Source organism: Mus musculus, chromosome X (genome assembly GCF_000001635.26).
Source record: "Mus musculus strain C57BL/6J chromosome X, GRCm38.p6 C57BL/6J".
In the NCBI taxonomy this organism is placed as follows: domain Eukaryota; kingdom Metazoa; phylum Chordata; class Mammalia; order Rodentia; family Muridae; genus Mus; species Mus musculus.
In genome coordinates, this window is record NC_000086.7 from 132,537,985 (window position 1) to 132,556,927 (window position 18,943).

An 18,943-nucleotide genomic window follows, 5' to 3' on the forward strand; every position below is an offset into this window, starting at 1 on the left:
CAACCCATCACCTCCCCATCTGGAAGGGTGGAAGAAGATAGATAAACGTATAATCCCAGTTGTTCTGGTAAAAATAGAGCACATCCCTTCTGACAGAACAATATTCTTACAAACCTCAAATCTGTTTTATATTTTGATCAGAGCATGACACTTCCATCAGGAAGTGCTCACAAATGAAGAAGAGTTCCAATTTATCACTCCCTACAATTCAGAGGGTTGTAGCTGGGCACCCTCTTGAGAAACAACCTATTATTTAAAAATAAGCTCTCATAGGAGACAAATGAAAGAAAATAATCACAGGTCAAGATGCCTGAGGGCGACCTGCAACAGCATCAGAGTGAGATAGCAGTAGCAGGCAGTCCTGGAAATGAGGACAACCAGATACTGATGAGCTAGGAAGTACAGATGGCAGGAAACTTGGCTCAAGAAATGAAGTATACAGGAAAGGTTGGGGAGAATACACAGGCTCAGAAAGAAAAATATGTCATACTTTCTTTTATTCACAAAATACAGATTAATATAAAAGTCATGGGGTTAGATAGGAGGACGGTTTGAGGTAAGGGAGTGGAAAGCAAGAAAGAGATAATAAAGGCTTATAGAGATGAGTGTGAATGAATTGAACTATTTATGTGTACTAAAAAGACATGGCAATGATCATTATTTTGAAGAAATAATATTCAGTAGTTAAAAGAGAAATTATCATTTGCATGCCACAAAGGACAGAACCAAAATATGTTACATGGTAACACTTCTCCAAGGGGCATTCATGGTATACTTGGGGCCAGTAGAAATTTCTTTAACAATGTAGAACCAAGCAAATAAAAAGATGGTATTTGGAAACACATTGAGGTTTAGCATCCCAAGCTTACATTTGCTAATCTTCTGTACATATATGTAAAGACATCAGTGAAAAAATACTTCTCTATGATTTGACAGTTGGTGTTAAGAAACACCAGAAAATTGTCTTCCCCCGACTCATTGACAACTACCAGGGTATAATGGATGCCGTTTGTTTCTCAACCCAAGCCTATGCAGCTGAGTTGAATAGCTTTGAAATGAGGAATCTGACATCATCTGGTTTGCTTTAGTGATAGTATTCACATTAAAAAGCATTCTGGCTACAATTTATGTCCTATAAATGCACATTCATGAATGAAAATTGTCCAGGAGGTGAAAGAGATCATTGTTTGAATTCTGCTGATAGAAACACCATTGGCCTCTATCATTTATTTCTCATTCCACCTGGTGTGTATACCTGAGTGAATGCTTGTAAGAGCTCCAGCTGGTGTACAATAGAACATTCTACTAAAGAGCAATATGAGCCGCAGGCATCAAAACACACCTGTGCCTCATTTGCGCCATTGAATTTAACACAATCACTATACTACTTTGGTGGACTTGCTGAGCTTCCAGTGTATGTACACAGGACAGATAAAACACCATCAATGTTCCTGCAGAAATTTTCACATCTGAGTATGTTTAAAGTTTGTGTTTCCATAAATGGCTTTTCCCCCTTTTCTGAATTGATCCAGATGATGTTGGAAGCAGAAAAAAAAAAAATCACTGGATCTTTTTATTCCCCATCCCTTAATTCTCTTATGTGTGATAAATAATTCTCAAGCTACCCACTGTGTTGGACCTAAGCAATATGCTAAAGATGAAAGAAAGAGTAAATCATGGCATCTTTCCTAAAGGAGTTCAGTTTCTTCTGAAGGAAGGAAAATTATATAAAAATGTACCTACACAGTTTATTAATTTTAAACCACAACACATTTGCAAACATTTCTGTGAATGTTACCTAGAAAACATGCTATCAATAGTTTCTTGAATTTTTCATAAACTATATCAGAAGAACAGTCAAAATGATTTTTTCATATAAGATTGAAGTCTAAAGAAAAACATCCAAGTGGCCTTTTAAAATCATGCATTTTACTTAATATAGGGTAAATCTAGACAAAATTATTGTGACCATATCTCCGAAGAACACATCTAATTTTATTGTTTGCCCCACCTTAACAACTTACTTGATTTTTCTAGTTACTATTAATATAGGGGAAATTTTATCTAAAAATACAATTTACATCCATGTGGGAAAACATCATAAATAATTTCCAAAAAAATTTAGATTTATTCATAACACCCAGTGGTTTTCAGCCTCTCAGTGTTTGGAAAAAGAGCTTGTCTGTTTACCTATTGTTCACATTGAATGCTGATTCTGACAAAACACTCTCCTTAGTTCTGAGGATCAGGTCATCTCACCATGGCAAGCAGACTACTTGGTGGATAATGCTGACTCCAATAGTACACTTCAAGGTATATTCTTTCCTGGGCATCCTGGCCCATGGGAAGAACTTGCCATTTACTATTCACCTCTCATCTATACCTAGTGAGTCAAGAACTTATTTTTTTTTTAATCCAGGTCAGTTAGTTTCGGCAGAAAACATAATATAAATGGAATTATTCATTATAAGCTTTTTTATTTATTTTTTGCTTCCTTTACTGAGCACAGTGTTTTTTAAGAATTGTCTACATTTTAGAATATACAAGAATACCATACTTTTAAAAAATCACCACAGTTGCTTCACCACAGTTGTTTCTTAGTTCACATTCTGAATTTTTTCTTTCCTTCATTTATCTAAATAATGCTTTAAGCATCACCATACATATTTTTATGGACACATAATCTCACTACTGTTGATTACATGTAAAAGATAAGATTGGAGAGTCTATATAACTTTTTGATAAACCACAAACATATTTTCTGTAGGGGCTACTCATACTCCAGTCTGCATTCTCACTAGTAGTGTGAGATGTTTCCATTTCCTCCCCAAATTTTCTTACATCTGTGGTGGAGTACAACAGTGGTATCATTTAGTATTGCTGTAGAAACATTACATTTGAAGGAACACTCAATGATTTCTAAAGTGGCTGAACCAATCAACCCTCAGATAGATTTTATTCGCCAACATTAGAGAATGACCATAGCTCTTGCCCCATAACCTGCATCTTCTGTTATTTATTTATTTATTTATTTATTTTTAATAATACCCATTCTGATTGTGGTGAGACAGGTAAGGTTACAAAGGAAAGGTCGAGAGCTGTGCTCATATAACTGATCCTTTTTTCCCTAAATCAGTGAATTATAAAGAAAACCTAAAGACTGAAATTTGGGAAATGGACCTTTATGGAGGTAGAATGAAGGACATGGCTATGAGGGAGATAAAAGAGGGTAAAGGGGAACAGTAAAAAGAATATACTACATAGATGTTGGGAAAATGATTGTTAAAGTATTCACATTTACTTCTATTCTACTACTGCTTATGATTACAGTTTTTGTAAGCCTCATAGTCTCCTTTTAAATATTGTATGCTCTCACATATTACATCCCAACAGCAGTCCCCCCTCTTCTCTCAATCTTACTCCCACCTTCTTCCTTCCCATCTACTTCTCTTCTGTTTCCCTTCAGAAAAGGGCAGACCCCCCCACGGATATCAAACATAGCATATCAAGTTGCAACAAAATTAGGTACCTCTCCTCATATGAAGACTGGACAAGGCAACTGAGTAAGAGTTCAAGGGTCTCAAGAGCAAGCAAAAGCATCAATAACAACCCTTACTAACTTTGTTAAGAGTCCCACAAAAAAAAATGATACACAACAATGACATATGCAGATTGCCTATGTTAGACCTATACAGAACCCCTGGTTATTGGTTCATTATATCTGTGTATCTGTGAGAAAGCTCCTGTTAATCATTCTTTGTGTTTTTTTTTTTTTTGTGGTGTCCTTGACTTCTGTGACTCCTATGATCTTTGCTCCCACTCTTCCACAGGATTCCCTCAGCTCTGCCTAATCTTTGACCATGGGTCTCTGGATTTGTTTCCATCAGATGAAGCCTCTCTGATGACAATTGTGTTAAGTACTGATCTATGAGTGTAGCAGAATTCAGCATCATTACATAGACTTTATTATTTCTTTTGACAGTTGTGCTTAGCTCTAGCCTACAGCTTTGTGCCATCTGGCCTCTGATTTCTGGTACTCAAGGTAATGTCTGGGGTGGGCTCCCTCCTGTGATATGGTTGTCTAGCTGGACCAGTCATTGGGGAGCCACTCCCATAATTTATGTGGCAACTTTACTCCAGAATATCACACTGGCAGGAAAAATTGTAGGCAGTATTGGTGCCCCAAGACAACTTAGCCACAAACAATTCTAACCTGTTAATACTTCAAAATCTGTACATTAATTTCAGTGTAAAATATGTTGGGTTTATGTAGGCTTGATTTTTTTTTCAAAACCTACTTTATTTATGGTTCTTATATACTTCAACTTTCCTTCTAATTCACTGACCATAGGTAGAGGAAAATGAAGGGTAATAGTAAAAGGGATTTGTGGACGTGTTTAGAAGTAGTTCCTTAGGGCAATTTCACTCTTTATTGCCAGGATACCAGCAGTCCAGTTCAATGGCAAACACCAAACACAAATCAGTAGCAGCATGATCCAAAAGCAACAGCAAGTCACAGCCTAATCATAGGGAGACAGGGGAAGTGGCCAAAATCAGGCAAAATGCCACAAAAATAAGTTCGTTGGCATGTTAGTCTCTACAAAGTGAAGACCAGCAAAGACCAGTGAAAACCAGTGAAGAACAGAGAAGAACATCAAACATCAGCAAATCACTGCATTGTGTAGCAATGCAACACCATCCTCTTCCTGTTGGTGGGGTTCCATTCATATTCTTTCTAAACATCACCTGCTCTCTCAGCTCTCTCATGTCTGTTTTCAGAAAAAAACATCCTATGGTCTCTGGAAACACCACTCCCAGAAAAACATCCTATAGCTCAACTGAGTTCTTAAAGAGACCAGAAATTTCCACTTTAGTTTTATATATTTTAAATTGGTGCTAAAATAGTAGAATGTTCCTCCTCTTAGTTTTAATGTATACTTAAATAATATTTCACAGTGCTTGCTATGTTTTCAATATGAAATATACTAAATCCTTTCATTTGAACTTGGAAGATTTTAAAATGTGTAATGAAGAAGAATGCTCTGTGATAGTCAAAAGACAACCTTTTTCTCATTACAGAACAAGAAGAATTTTCTTCTGTCCACTTTATCACACCTTTGCCAAAATAGTTGAATATTGTGTTCACCATATTGGGGAACTGACTTTATAAAGAATTCCCTAAGCACCAGTTTTGACCTTACTCAGTCTTTGAGTTCAGAGACCATTTTTCTTGATGGTGTCTGCATTGAGTTAGACTTAAAAGAAATCAGTTACAAAATCAAGGAACGCTTCTTCCATGTGCTTATACAAAAGTTGACTAATGAGTCACCCTGGTACTAATCAAAGGATTCTGGGTACTTTAATTCATTCTTTGAGCATCTTCCAATATTCCTGATCCAGAAAAATGCTCTACTTCATCCCTGATTGCTTTTTAGTCTACTTCATGTTCTCTTATCTGTACTTCACACACTCCTTTTCCTTATGCATAATTTTTTTCTAGAAAATGTCTTGACATTACATACTCCTTTTTTGTCATAGGTCAATACAGTTTTCTAGTGAAATTTGACAATGTACTTTTTTGAATAAATATACCTTTGTTATCGTTTTTTAAATCACACATATATGTTTAAAATAACTATGTTCCTATCAAGGACAAAAACACAGTGCCCTACCCTGAAGTTAAGAATATTTCATGTTCTACCCTGAAGTTAAGAATATTTCATGTTGTTGTTTTTTTTTTTCCACTGTATATATCCAGAGCTCTGTCTCTGCCTCATAAAACTGCTCCCACCACCTCATCCTTCTCCTCTGAGAGAAGGGAGGCCCCCATGGATATTCCCACACCCTGGCACACCATGTCTCTGCAGGACAGACATGAAAATTCACACATACTGGCAACAGCCTTATTGAGAGCCCTCACTCCAATTGTCAGGACCCACATGAAGACCAAACTGCACATCTGCTACATACATGCAGGGGGAATATTGGCCCAGCCCATGTATGTTCTTTTGTTGATGGTTCTCTTGAGAGCCCCAAGGGTACAGATTTGTTAACTCTATTTTTCTTTCTATGGAGTTCCTATCTCCTCTGTGGGCCTGCAGTCCTTCCACTTATTTTTCCATGAGAGTCCCCAAGCCTCATTCACTGTTTGGCTATGGGTGTCTGTATCTGTCTGAGTCAGCTTCTGGGTGGAGCCACTCAAAGAACCTTTATGCTAGGCTCCTGTCTGCAAGCATAAATGGCCTAGTAGGCCATCAGTGGAAAGAAAGGCCCATTGGTCGTGCAAACTTTATATGCCTCAGTACAGGGGAACGCCAGGGCCAAGAAGTAGGAGTGGGAGGGTGGGGGAGTGGGTGGGGGAGCATGTGGGGGACTTTTGGGATAGCATTGGAAATGTAAATGAAATAAATACCTAATAAAAAATAAAATAACAACAACAACAAAAAAAGAGAGTATCATTAATAGTGTCAGGAATTGGTGCTTGTCCTTGAGATGGGTCTCAAGTGGGTCCAGTTATTACTTTGCCATTCCCCCAGTCTCTGTTTCACTCCCTTCTGTCCATTTCTTGTAAGCAGGATAAATTTGGTGTTGAAAGATTTGTGGGTGGGTTGATGTCCTTATAGTTCCATGGGGTTCTGCCTGGCTAGAGGATGTGACTTCTTCAGGTCCCAAATCCTCACCACTGTGATTCTCAACTAAGGTCACCCACAGTAATTCTTGGGAGCTGCCCTTATCCCAGGTCTCTGACAAGTCCTCAAGATGCTCACCCCCTCAAACCCTGACAACTGAAGGTTTCCATTCATTATCATGGCCATTTGCCCATCTTCCCTGTCTCTCCCGATGCCTGATACTAACTTCCTATTCCCTCCTCATTTTCTCTCCCATTCAGTTCCCTTCCTCCATTTCCCTTGTACAAATATTTTATTCCCCCGTCTGAGTGAGATTTAAGCATATACCCTCACCATTCCTTATTTACTTTCTTTGGGTCTGTGCAGTAAAGTGTGAGTATATTTTATCTTATGGAAAATGTTCACTTATAAGTGAGTACATACCATACATGTCCTTTGGTGTCTAGATTACATCATTCAGGATGATATTCAATCCATTTGCCTGCAAAATTCATGATGGCTTTGTTTTTAATAGCTGAATAGTATTCCATTGTACCACATATTCTTTATTTATTATTATTCAAGTGAGGACAATCTAGGTTGTTTCCAGTTTCTGTATTTTATGAATAAATTTTCTATGAACATTGTTGAGCAAGTGTCCCTAGGTATAGTAGGGCATGTTTTGGATATATTACCATGAGTGATATAGTTGTGTCTTGAGGGAGAACTATTCCTAGGTTTCTGAGAAAATGCCAAATTTATTTCTAAAGTGGTTGTAGAAGTCTGCAGTCCCACCACCAATGAAGAAATATTCCCCTTGTTCTATATTATAGCCAGAGTGTGTTTTTGTTCTTAGCCCTTATGATTGGTATAGGGTGGAATCTCAGAGTTGTTTTCATTTGCATTTCCCTGATGAATAAGTACTTTGAACATTTCTTTAAGCTTCTCATCAATTTGAGATTCCCCGATTGAGAATTCTCTGCTTAGCTCTGTACCCCATTTTTAATTGGGAAATTTGGGTTATTTTCTAAGTTCTTGAATTTTTTAATTCTATTTTATATTTTAATGAATCACTATGAGATGTAGGGTTTGTAAAGATCCTTTCCTTATTTGTTGGCTATCATTTTGTCCTATTGACAGTGGCCTTTGCCTTAGAGAAAATTTTGAGTTTCATGAGGTTTCATTTATCAATTGTTGATCTTAGAGCCTGAGCCATTGGTGTTCTATTCAGGAATTTGTCTCATGTACCAATGAGTTAAGGGCAGTTCCCTACTTTGTGTTCAATTAGATTTAGTATGTTGGGTTTTATTCTGTGGTCTTTGATCTACTTGGAATTGAGATTTGTGCATGGTCATAGTTATGACTCCATTTGCATTCTTCTACATGCAGACATCCAGTAAGACAAGCATCATTTGTTGAAGATGCTTCGTTATTTCCATTGTATGTTTTGCATTCTTTGTCAAAAAACAAGTGTCCATACATATGTGGGTTTATGTCTAGATCTTCAAATCAATTCCCTTGATTAACCTGTCTGTTCATATACTGATGGCATTGCTCTGCAGTACAATCAGAGATGTACAACTCCCCTAATTTCTTTCTCAGCCTGTTTATCCTTTGTATAAATAAAGGATACACATTGATTTGAGATAATTTTCTTATCCAGCCACTTTGGTTTGTCAGTTTGAGAAGTTCTCTGGTAGAATTTTTGGGGTTGCTTATGTATACTATCTTATCATCTGCAAATAGTGATATTTTTATTTATTCATTACCAATTGTATCCCCTTGATCTCTTTTTGTTGTTTTATTGTTCTAGCTAACACTTTGAGTACTATATTGAATAGATATGGGGAGAATGGAATCCATGTCTTGTCCTCAATTTCAATGGGATTGCTTCAAGTATGTTTCCATTTAATTTGATATTGGCTGTTGTTTTGTAGTAAATTGATTTTTATTATGTTTATGTATGGACTTTGAATTCCTGATCTCTCTAATACTTTTAACATGAAGGGGTGTTGTAATTTGTCAAAGGCTTTTTCTGCATCTATAAGGATGATCATGTGATTTTTTTTTCTTTGAGTTTGTTTATATAGTGGACTATGTTAATGGATTTTGGAATATTGAATCAAACTTGCATCACCGGGATGAATCATACTCAATCGTGGTAAATGATGGTTTTTTATATGCTCTTGGATTTGTTTTGCAAGAATTTTATTGAGTAGTTTTGCATCAATATTCACGAGGGAAATTGGTATGAAGTTCCCTTTGTTTTGTTGGATCCTTGTGTGGTTTAGGAATCAGTAATTTTGGCTTCATAGAATGAGTTAGGTAGTGTTCCTTCTGTTTCTATTTTATGGAAGAATTTGAGGAAGATTAGGATCAAGTATTTTTGAAGGTCTGGCAGAATTCTACACTAAATCCATCTGGCCCTGGGCTTTTTTGTTTTTGTTTTTTGCTTTTTTTTTTTTTTTTTTTTTGGTTTGATGATTTCTTCTATTTCCTTGTGCAATATTGGCCTGTTTAGATAGTTTAACTGCTCTTGATTTAACTTTGGTATGTGGCATCTGTCTTGAAAACCATCCATTTCATCTAGATTTTCCAGTTTTGTTGAGTATAGGCTTTTTTAGTAGGATCTAATATATATATATATATGTATATATACTTCCATTTCTGTTGTTGTTCTTTGTTTTATTTTCTTTGTTTCTTTTTTATTAGATATTTTCCCAATTTACATTTCAAATGCTATCCCAAAAGTTCCCTATACCCTCCCCCAACCCTGCTCTCTCCCCCACCCACTCCTACCTCCCAGCCCCCAGCATTCCCCCGTACTGGGGCATATAAAGTATGCAAGACTCTTGGTTGTCTTTGAGCATGATTTTGATTATTTCTTGCCTTCTACTACTCTTGGGTGAGTTTGATTCTTTTTGTTCTAGACCTCTCAGGTGTGCTGTTAAGTTATAAGTGTAAGAACTCTCCAGTTTCTTTACTAGGGTACTCTGTGCCATGAACTTTTCCTCTTAGCACTGTTTTCATTGGGTCCCATAAGTTTGGGTATCCTGTGTCAACATTTTCATTAAATTCCAGGAAGTCTTTAATTTCTTTATTTCTTCCCTGACCAACTAACATTCATTATAGTATAGAGTTTTTCAGTATAGTAGTTTTTGCTGTTATTGAAGACCAACCTTAAGCCATGGTGATTTGATAGGATGCATGATATTATTTCTGTCTTCTACTTATCTGCTGAGGGCTGTTTTGTGACCAATTATATGGTTGATTTTGGAGAAGGTACCATGAAGTGCTGAGAAGAAAGTGGAGTCTTTTGTTTTAGGGTAAAATGGTTACATTCATATGAAAGACAAAAGTAAATTTCAAATACTGCAAAATATTGCCTTAGAGGGAGCAGCAGTGTCAATAGGCCAGACACCCTGGAGATCCCAGGGACTGGAACACAAACCAAAGAATACATATGGAGTGACCCATGATGCTGGTCACATATGTGGCAGAGGATGGCCTTGTTGGACATCAGTTGGAGGAGAGGTCCTTGGGCCTGAGGGTGTTCAATGCCCCAGTATAGGGGAATGCCAGGGAGTGGGTGGGAGGAGCACCCTCATAGAGGCAGGGGGAGTGGTGGGATAGAGGGTTTCTGAAAGGGAGACCTGGAAAGGGGAAAACATGTGAAATGTAAATAAAGAAAATATCCAATAAAATAATTTAATTTGTAGATTCTATCATTTTCTATAACTTTGATGACATTATATTAAGTGAAATAAAGGACAAACATATTCTTTATGAGAAAAAAATTGAATGCATAGAAGCAAGGAGTAAAATTTTGGTTAGTAGAGGCTGAAGTCATGAGCCCTCTTGGAGGAGTGATAATCAAAGGACAAAATATTAATTATAATAACAAGATCTATACTCCAACATGGTGACTATAGCAACAATGTAATCTATTCTGGAGAACTGTTGAGATTATATTTTAAGTGTTCTCGCCACTAGAAATGACAAGTGTGAAAGATAATGTGTTAATATATTAATTAACTCAATTTGGTCATCCCACAAAGTGTGTATGTTTTGAAAGAGCATGTTGTACATGATAAATACATAGAATATTTATCTAATTCAAATGATTAATAAAAATAGTTACTAAATGTATCACATAAGCATCTAGACTATTAAATTCCATAGTACTGCTAGAAGGCTTTTATGGCAGTTGTGGAAAAGCAAGTTTCATTCTTTTAGAACTCACATAGTATGAACTAAATGAACATATCTTCTACAGAAAGCACCTGGTCTCATACTTTGTTATAGTAATTCATCCTGAATTCACATAGTGCTGAAAACAACAAAATAGACAGAAATCTGCTACTGTTTGAGCATGGGGAATTTTTTTTATTATTATTATATGTTAGTAAGTACACTGTAGCTGTCTTCAGACACTCCAGAAGAGGGGGTCAGATCTTGTTACGGATGGTTGTGAGCCACCATGTGGTTGCTGGGATTTGAACTCTGGACCTTCGGAAGAACAGTTGGGTGCTCTTACCCACTGAGCCATCTCACCAGCCCCACATGGGGAATCTTAAGACATTAAAGATTACTGAGTAAGAAGACACTAGTTGCACTTTTAACAGGGGGTTTTAGTCTATTTAAGCATTCCCCTTGAAGGTGATTATGGCTCCCCAATAGTTCTCTTGGTTTCCAATGTTAAAACGGAACACTTGCTCTCATACATCTTCATACTAAAGTCTAAACAAATATGAACAACTGATTTAAAACTTAATTCATTATATCTATGTGTTGAAATACAGCTCTTGGTAACCCAATCACAAAAGAAGTCACTTGATATGCACTCACTAATAAGTGGATATTAGCCCAGAAACCTAGAATACCCAAGATACCACTTCCTAAATACAAGAAAATCAAGAAGGAAGATCAACTTGTGGATACTTTGTTCCTCCCTAGAATAGGGAATAAAATATCCATGGAAGGAGTTGCAGAGATAAAGATTAGAGCTAAGACAAAAGGATGGACGATACAGAGACTGCCCCATCCAGGGGTCCATCTCATAACCAGCCACCAAATGCAGACACTACTGCATATGCCAGCAACATTTTGCTGAAAGGACCCTGTTATAGCTGTCTCCTGTGAGGCTTTGCCAGTGCCTGGCAAATACAGAAGTGAATGCTCACAGTCAACTATAGGATGGAACACAGGGCCCCCATTGTAGGAGCTAGAGAAATTACCCAAGAGCTGAAGGTGTCTGCAACCCTATAGGTGGAACAACAATATGAAATAATCAGTACCCCCAGAAATCATGTCTCTAGCTGCATATGTAGCAAAAGATGGCCTAGTTGGCCATCATTGGAAAGAGAGGACCCTTGGTCTAGCAAACTTTATATGCCCCAGTACAGGGGAAAGCCAGGGCCAAGAACTGGGAGTGGGTAGGGGAGCAGGGCAGGGGGGGAGGGTATAGGGGACTTTTGGGATAGCATTTGAAAGTTAAATGAAGAAAATATCTAATTAAAAAAGCCAAAAATAAAAAAAAAGAAATACATCTCTTTGCTCTTTAATTATGCTGATTTATATGAGAAATATGCTCTATATCCTCTGCTACTTGAAGATTCCCAGTTCTCACTGATTTGGGGTAGGTTATGGAATCAGCCTTGCTGAAAGGGGACAGTGGAGATGAGAGGTTATATTCCTGCTTCACTTCCAGTTTGCTCTCTGCTTGCTTCCTATTTCTTGGTTTCCTAGTACTGTGACTGATTATGCTTTTCACCAGCAGTCCTTCCTCCTGATCCATTGTAGATTCTCTTTCTGGAACAGAAAATAAACCTTTTCTTTCATAAGTTGCTCTTGGTCATCACATCTTGCCACATTATTAGACAGTAAATAACACATATATTAAAGTGTGAATGATTATAAATTCAGTGATCTCTTTAGGAGAAAGCTGTTCATACTACCTACCCTTCATGAAATCTCCTCTGCTTATACATATCTTAAAATGTATATTCTGATATTCATTTTTAAACACATATGTGTTATGGCTAATATCAGTTGTCAACTCAGTAGGAATTAGAACCATCTTTGAAAAATCCCATGGGAACATCTGTGAATGATTTCTTTGATTATATCAGATGAAATGGTAACCTTCAGCTTAAACATGGGCAGTAACTTTTATACCTGGTTTGTATATGAAGAGTCCCCTATGGAATTTTTTTTGCCTGCTTACCTTCACCTCTGACTGGCCTTTGTCTCTTCTCTGTTGCTCCTCTGACTACTGCTGCTGAAACATTTTTTGACTTGTTTTCCTAGTCTAAAATTCTTCTCATGAAATTGGCAAAAAATATATTTTGTATTTGTGTTTAACTTTGATAGCACTTATAGAAGTCAAGAAAGTAGAAACAGAACATTAACCTATGGATAGAAATGTCTTAATAAAGATAATAGTAGACACAAGTTGTTACGAAAGTGGAATGTGACAGTACTTAGGAAAATTTAAGTAGGAAGTTGAATAAGAGGGTAAAGCATAAAATGGGGTCTAAGTAGGAGGATAACTAACAATAAACACATCTGAAAAAGGCATGTGAGAACTCACTGCTTTAGAATGTTCCAAAAACATTTTAAATAAAAAGTCTAATTGTAGTGAACTTATACTGAGTGAAGAGAGAATGCATTCCTCCAAGAAGACATAAATTAGCAAAAAAAAAAAAAAAAAAAAAAAAAAACCCAACCAACCAACCAAACAAAAAAAACCAAACCTAATGCAAGACATGGAATAATACATCCCTTAGCCCTCTTCTTCAGGGAAATTCCTTAACCACTGCCTGCAGCCCCAAGCAATACAAGCTATTTCTGCTATTCTTGCTTTTCTACCATATATTTATGTTGAGACCCCATTTTTGAAGACAGCACTCAGACAATAAAATACAGAGAAATTTAGTGGCTACTGAACTCGAATCTTCTTCCCAACTTCCTATTATTCAAGATACTCCAGGGCAGTATGCAGACTTTTAAGAGATAAAAGTTATCAATAGTATTATTCAGTTGTGTACCTGTGAATTACTATAATGACCCTTCTGGCAAGATATGCCCATTCATACATGAAGTTCATAAGGATCAGAATTAGCATTCTGGTTGAATTTAAGGGGTATTTCTCAAGGAAGAAACACATACCTGGTACTGAAAACCTGGTTAAGAATCTCTGACTGGCAATACAAAAGGTTAGGGAAGAATCTATACTATAATTTTGCTGAATAAATATACACTGAAAGTGCCAACTAAATACTTATTTCTAAATCTCTATATTAGTGCAGCTTTCATCTTTTATTAGAGAATAGCGTTTGTTTGCAGTGGACAAAGTTTAAGACAGAGACACACAAGTGGGAGAAGTGCAGAGAAAAAGTGGCTGAACTATATGACCATGAAATTTGTCATCAATAGCATATCTCAACCAAGGCCAGGAAACAGGATTAGAGGGGCTGGGAAGATTGTAGTAGTCAGAGAATAGGACATATTTATGTGTACATGACAGGGATATTGTTGTGTGTACATTTACAAAAATTAATTTATTTAATATTTCAGCATGAATGGGGCAGGACTCAAGACAACTCAACATTAACTGAGGAGCTATTGGAAGTTGAAGCTGCTGGAAGGAAAAAGAGTCAGTGTTCTACAGAAAGCTCACTCTTGTTAGGCTGCACATGCTCCACTGGATAAGTTTACATCTATGTTCATACATACACAATACTTGGATTCTGAAAATCATTTTTAAAATAATAGAATATGAAGTTTTGTGAAGACTGTTGATGGGATATGCAGAAGAAATCATGATAATGAGGAAAAATAAGACTAGAGTAAATTTGTACATGTATAAAAGTATCAAAGAAAATATTTTTAGAAACATCACTTTCATGTGTGAATATTTATCCTGAAAGTTTTAGATTCGAATGTCATATAAGCCCTTTATGGAGAAAATGTTTTGTGAGTAAATTAGTTTTTAACTTGAGATCACAAAACTCTGACATTTTTCCATTTCCTAATACCTTATAGTAACATACTATAGGAGTTCTTTTGTTAAAATATTTACTTAATTTTTGTGTATGTATGTACGTATGTATGTACGTATGTATGTATGTATATATGTGTGTATGTATGCCTGAGTATATATGTATGTACAATATACAAGGATAGCATCTCTCCATCTTCTTTGTCACCATACAGGAGAGAAGTGATAGGGCCAGCTCTGGCAGGCTCATATCCTAGGGACCTACTCACTCTCAATACCCACAACGTGCATTCTCTGTAGTACTGCAGCTAGGGGTGGGTTCAGCTTTCCTGCTCTCATACCCTCATGGCCAGGTCTCTGGTGATGACCAGGTGAGGAGTGGGCTCAGTTCTGCACAGCCCTCAGACATCAACATGTCCCCTGGTAGCAGCCCAGACCAGGGATATATGCATGGCTTTTGGTGGTAACAGACTACCCCTGCTGCTGCAGGGCCACAGTCCCATACTTGGCACAGAGTGACAGTGCAGTCCAGGACCTTACCATGGTCTTAGATGGAATCAGTGACTCTTCATGTTGGGCTCTTCCTCAGTAACATCCTGCCTTTCTTTATGGAGCCCACATCCTTCTGTTTCTCTTTGTCTTCCATTTCTCCACCACTAACTTATCTTTCTTTGTGATTCCCATGGTATTCTCTGAGTGGTGGGGGTCTTCTTAGGAATGGTCTCAGGAGTGCTATGCCCCACATGTCTATTACAGCACAAGGCAGGGGTCCTCTTGGCCAGTGTCTGCCCCCTCCCCTGGCCTTTGTGGTTCTGGACTGATGATCATCTCAGGCTAGATTCATGTCCAGGCCTCATGCCACCAGTCTTTTGATCCCCTAAGGCTTTCTCCTCACTCAGGCCAGCTCAGTGTCTCCAAATGAGTGTCCATTCTTTCAGCCTCACTCATATCCAGGGTCAGTAATCCTAGGCCAGGTTCTTGTAGTCTCCAGCTTCCTCCCCTTCCTGGGAGCATGTCTGGGCGTGTGTGGCGTTGGACCTATGGTTTGCTCAGGCTAGCACCCTATCTGAGCTCCCTAGTGCCAGCCTGGTTATTGTCTTAGGCTTGCTTTTTACAGGGAATGTTAGACTGCTAGTCATTCAGGTATTTATAAGTCAGGAAACTGAGCACATACATGGCCTCTCTCCTCTCTACCACCTACTGTTGCACATGTGACACAGCAGCCACACCTGCAATGCTTCTAGGACAGGACCTATAACTGTGTAATGGTGTCTAACCTTTAAGTATGTTTTTATCAAACACAGGCTTATTTTTAACCATCAGTGTTAGAGATGAAGGTGATAAGCCTTAAAGTAATTAAATCAATGTCAATGAAGTATCCTTATGAACAAGCATGCCCTCTGCTACAAGTTGAAGCAAAGAGAAATTATTGGGAAAGTTTTGAAGAAATGTTCAATTCTCTATTAAAATTGGTGTGTGTTGTAAAGCACTTGGTTCAAACAAAAGCTTCCCATAGCCATGCTTTTCTCCACCACTACTAGTCACCATTCTTATTAGTGCACATAATAGGATGTGGGTTGTAATTATTCTTCAAGGGTAAATATTTAACATGACTATATAGATGTGATACTTTTCAGAACGCTAGGGTAATTTAGTCAATAATTACTTCAGTGCACTCAGTAGTGCTTTAGTGCAATGAAAGCACTAAAGTGAGTCCCTGGTGTGTATTCTGAACTTCAAGGCATAATATGCTCACAGGAGGCCCAGGAGAGCATGTGAATAGGGCTCCAGAAGAAATGCACATTGTTTTTAAATTTTCCATGTATTCTCTTGTAGATTATATCACAAATGTAGTTTCCACTTCTTCCTATCCTCCCAGTTCTGCTCTTCTCTTTTCCTCACCCCACCTTCTACCCATCCTCCATTTCTCTTCAGAAGATGGCAGGCATATAAAGTTGCCATAATAGGCACCTTCTTTGTATTAAACATGGATGAGACAACCTAGTACAAGGAAAAGGGTTCAAAAAGCAGGCAGAGGAGTCAGAGAAAGACTCTACACTCACTGTCAGGTATTCTACAATAAGACCAAGCTACACAACTGTAACATATATGCAGAGGGCCTAGGTAAGGCCCATGCAAGTTTTCTGGCTGTCTGTTCAGCCTCCTATGTGCACCTATGGGTCCAGGTTAGTTGATTCTGTAGGGTATTTTTCTGGTGTCCTTAAACTTTCTGGCTCCTATAATCCTTCCTACCCATACTTCACAGTATTCCATTAGCTCCACCTAATATTTGGTTTTTAGTCTCTGCATCTGTTTCAATCAATGGCTGGATACAGCCTATCTGGTGACAGTTTATCTAGGCAGCTGTCTATGAGTATAGCAGAATATTATTGTGAATATTTCCACTTTATTTTGCTAGTTATATTTGGTTCTATCTTACATCTCTGGGTTATCCAGCTTCTAGGTTCTGGCCCTACAGGCAGTATAATGGATGGGCTCACTCTCATAGCATGGATATCAAGCTGAACACTGTATTACTTACTTATGAGTGAATATTAGAAGGGTATTAGAGGCTATCCATGCTACAGTTCATAGATCCAGAGAAGCTAGGTGACAAGGAATGCTCAAGAGTGGCAGGCCATTGATTTTCAAGGAACGAGGAAATAGAATTGACATTATGGCTGGACTGGCACGAGTAGGGATAGGAACAGAGGGATCAGGTTGGAGATGATGGGGGTCAAAGTACTGGAAGAAACACCTGGAACTGGGGGAATGTCAGAGATGAGTTATAGACCTAGTACAATGGAAACTCCCAGGAATTGATGAAGATGACTCTAGCAAAGACACCTAGCAATGGAGGATTTCAAGCATGAATAGGCCATATCCTGTAACCAGGCAAGATTTCAGTGGAGGGATTGGGACATAAACCAGCCACAAAACCTTCTATCTACCATTTGTCCTATCTACAAAACATACTCATATAAAGACAGAACAGAAATTGTAAGAATGACCAACCAATGACTGGTCCAGCTTGAAACCCATGTTATAAAGTGTACATAATCTTTTATTAATTTATGTTTTAAATTTATTTTATATCCTGGTCACAGCTGCCCTCCTCTCCTCCCAGTCCCACTATTACAAATCCCCTCCCCATTGCCTCCTCTACTTCTCCTCTGAGAATCCTTAGCTACCAGCATACCCTGGGGACATCTAGTCCCACCATGACTAGGCACATCCTCTCCCACTAAGGACCATCCATGAAGTCCAGGTAAGCAGAAAGAGAGACAATGTCAGGTAACAGAGACCTAAACAGTCCCTGCTCTACTTTTTAGAGGTCCCACATGAAGGTCAAGTGGCACAATTGCTAAAAATGTGTAGGATGCCTAGGTGTAGCCTATGGATACTCCCTGGTTGGTGGTCAAGTGTCTGTGAGATTCCAAGGTCCAGGTTAATTGTCTCTATAAGTCTTTTTGTAGTGTCCTTAGCCACTCTAACTGACTCAATTCTATCCTCCAGTCCTCCAAGAGACTTCCTGAACTCTGTATGATATTTGGGTGTAGACCTCTACATCTGTCTCCATCCATTGCTAGATGAAGACTCTTAGGAGACAGTTATGCTAGATTCCTGTCTTTAAGCATAGCACAGTATCATTAATAGTGTCAGGGGGTTGGCTTTCTCACATGTCTCTAGTTGGGGCAGACATTGATTGACTGTTCCTTTAATCTCTGCTACATTTTAATCCCTGCACATATTGTGGGCAAGACAAATTTTGGGTTGAAAGTTTTGTGGGTAGATTGATATCCTCTTCCACCTCTGGAAGTCCTGCCTGGCTACAGTAAATGGCCACAATTAGTCTCTCACTAACCTCCATATGTTCATAGCAGCTTTATTTGTCATAGGTAGAAACAGGAAACAACCTATATGTGCCTCAACTGAAGTATGGATAAAGAAAATGTGGTACATCTATATAATGTATGTTATCCAACTATTAAAAACAGAAACATCATGAAATTTGTAGGAAAATGGATAGAACTAGGAAAATATCATCCTGAGTGAGGTAACCCAGACCCAGAAAGACATTCATGACAGCACTGTATGTACTCACTTATAAGTAGACATTAGCCATAAAGTATGGGATAAGGATGCTGTACAATTCATACATCCAATGATACTAAGTAATAAGGAGACCCCAGTGGGGGATGGTTGAATCTCATCCAGAAGGGGAAACTAAATAGTCATCAGAGGTGGCTGGGAAAGTGGGTAAGGAGGGGAACAGGGATGAGAATCAGGTGTGGATGAGGGGGGAGCTGGAGAGAGCAAGGAGTGAGAATGG

The 18,943-nt window shown here is 38.1% G+C and overlaps 1 non-coding gene across 1 annotated transcript; it reads right to left on the reverse strand.

Annotated features, from left to right (window-relative positions):
* Nucleotides 1-15,729: 15,729 nt before the first annotated feature.
* On the reverse strand, nucleotides 15,730-15,860 carry Gm23768. Its single transcript, XR_003953207.1, has one exon. It is a non-coding gene; the product is annotated as a small nucleolar RNA SNORA17 (small nucleolar RNA).
* Nucleotides 15,861-18,943: the final 3,083 nt, after the last annotated feature.